This window comes from Pteropus alecto, unplaced genomic scaffold, assembly GCF_000325575.1.
Source record: "Pteropus alecto unplaced genomic scaffold, ASM32557v1 scaffold157, whole genome shotgun sequence".
NCBI classification, from domain to species: domain Eukaryota; kingdom Metazoa; phylum Chordata; class Mammalia; order Chiroptera; family Pteropodidae; genus Pteropus; species Pteropus alecto.
In genome coordinates, this window is record NW_006440626.1 from 2,917,571 (window position 1) to 2,920,296 (window position 2,726).

The 2,726-nt window shown below is 49.9% G+C and overlaps 1 pseudogene; it reads right to left on the reverse strand.

Moving 5' to 3' along the window:
• Positions 1 to 1,311: 1,311 nt before the first annotated feature.
• LOC112484296 lies at positions 1,312 to 1,427 on the reverse strand (annotated as a pseudogene).
• Positions 1,428 to 2,726: the final 1,299 nt, after the last annotated feature.

Genomic DNA, 2,726 nt, shown 5'->3' on the forward strand with positions numbered 1-2,726 from the left:
GTTGCAAGAATGCAGTAAGGGGCGTGATGAGCTCACACCCCGTTAGCCATTAAAATTGTTGCCTTGTAATTCCGATTGCCTTTTTTATTTACCCTCATGATGTCCTGTGACTTCGGCATCAATGCCAGCTGTTTACACCTGCAGGTACAGAGAGGGAAATGGGTTTGGCAAGGTTTGTACAGTGAATCAGCAGCTGGACACCCAGGCCTCCAGGATCCAAATTCTGAGCCCCTCCCACCTTATGGGGTGGGGCAGGGGGGCTTTGCCCCCCTCCCTGGGGTCCTCCCAAAGCTGGTCTCTCAGCCTTCCCAAGCCCTTCCTGCTCCACCAGAGTGGAAAACTGAGAGGGTGGAACAATGACTAGCCTGTGCTACCACCCCCCACCCCCACCCCCTGCCTGGGCTAGAGTCAGAACATTGCAGCCATTCCTACACAGGGACCCTGCACATTCCCGCCTTCTCTCCCCCTGTTCTGGGCTTGGCCCAGACACACCCACCATATCCTGACAGCTCTCAGATGGTGGGAAAGAAAAGCTCCCCGGACTTGGCAAAACCTCCCAAGGCATTTTAAACCCCTGCACAACAGCTTGACCCCCCAGGAAGCCTTCAAGCCTCTCTAAAATCTTAGTCTCTAAGCAGACGGGTAGCCTCTGGCAAGACTTCCAAAGAAACCGGCCCCATTCATCCAACAAGCATGCTTTCATGGAGGCCCTGCGCAGTGCCAGGCAGGCTGCGGGCTGAGACAAGGAGCTGCTACCGCTGCTCTCCACAGACATGTGAACAAAATCACAACACAAGATTAGTACTGGAATGGAGAAAGCTGCCAGTGGGGTCAAGAAAGGCTTCCTGGAGGAGGTGGCAATGGAAGGCCATCAGGTTTTCTCTCCGGACGTAACACTTACTTGAAAAACCACTTTCTGGCTGTGCAGTCTCCCCTTCCACTACTTACTCAGCGGCATTCTGTGCTTCACCCACATGACCCCACTCACCGTTCTTAGAAAGGACGAGGTTGTCTCCAGCCTCCATAGTGTTGCACTTGTCAGTTCCCCTTCTCCTTACAGGGAAAACTCTTATTCAGCCTTCAAAACCCTATGTAAGAATCTCCTCTCTGCAGTCTTATCTGTTCCCCCCACATGGAATTCGTTACTCCTTCCTGCTATGCCTAGCATAAACATAAGATGCATCTCTTGCTGCAATTAGTTTTGTGACTTGTCTCTTTACACATCTGTCTGTCTGTCTGTCCCATTTTTCAGCTCTTTTGATTCAGGGCTGTGTCTTCTCTGTGTTTGCATTTTATTATTATGATGATTTATGCCTACAGCACCTGGTCTTCCTAGGTGGTCTCCCATCCAAGTACCAACCAGGCCCGACCCTGCTTAGCTTCCAAGATCAGACGTCGGGTTTGTTCAGGGCAGCATGGCCGAAGACCGTGGACCGTGGCGCCACTGGGGCATGAACCCAGGACCTTCTGCGTGTAAAGCGGATGGGCTAACCGCTACACTAGAGAACCACATCCTGTCTTTGCATTCTTGATGCCAGGCCTAGTGCTGGGATGGAGCAGGTACGTGACACCCTCTGTGGGACTCAAGAAGCTAGCTGTATGACACACAGCATTTACACAGGACTTTCTTCCCGACTACCTCCTTTGACGTTTGCCGAAGCAGGCAGGGCAGGCGTGATGGGGAAAAACAGCCAGCTCTCTCTACAGAGAACCTGACGTGAGCCGAGCACAATGCTAGGCACTGGCTGGGGGTATTTATCTGGATTCTCAGTGCCTGGCGCCCAGGACTGCTCGGTGAGTTCAGTTGTATGTCTGAGAGCTGAGGAAACTTGCCCAAAGACACACAATTTAAACACACAATTTTATAGGATTTACTATTGTCAGGCCCTAACCTCAAGTTGTTCCCAGTACGGTCCGCTGGCATGCCCTGGCAGGTGAAAATATCTGCTTTCACGTGCACTAGCCTGTTTCTGTAGGCTCTGCCAGCTGGGTCAATCCTCCTCCTTATAAAAATTGCTGAGGACAGTCTGTTGTGTTGCCCTTAACATTCCATTTGAGTCATTTCTTTTTAATATTTAAAATCAGAAAATTCATCTTTTATGAAGAGTCGATCTCTCTCTTCTATCACATAACACAAATAAAATAGCCTCTTTGTGTTTCCCTTTTCTCTCTGGCTGCCAGGAAGCTCAGAGACAAGTAATAGTTTTATAGTGGGAGTGAAGAGTCGGTATATTTCCTTCTCACACCCATGTATGGGGCTACTTGAACCGAAACCTTGGGTCCTTTATGAGAAGAGCAGACGTAAATAAACATTTATGTCACAAGCCCTGGGGAGAAGATTAAGAAAGAACCCAGGTTTGAGAGCAGAAGGCTTGGGCAGATCCTTCACCCTCTCTGAGCCTCAGACCCCTCCACAGCAGCCCAGCCCCTTGGACAGAGGCAGTTCTCTGGTGAGGAAGACTCCTGCAGAGGCCTTGGGGAGGTCACGGTCAACATCCTCCCTGCTCGTAACCTTGAACGCATTCACACTCCAGACTGCGTGGCTAGAATTTTTATTTTTAAAGAGAAGTCTGAAAAAGAAATGTTCATGTGAAATCTCCTGTCTTTTAAATGTTGCCAACTAATTTGCATTTTTTTTTTTTCCAAAACATCGTATTGGACAAACCAGACTTGGCTGCAGGCCAGACCTAGCTCGAGGCCCTCCCCAGCTCAGCGATCAAGTCCAA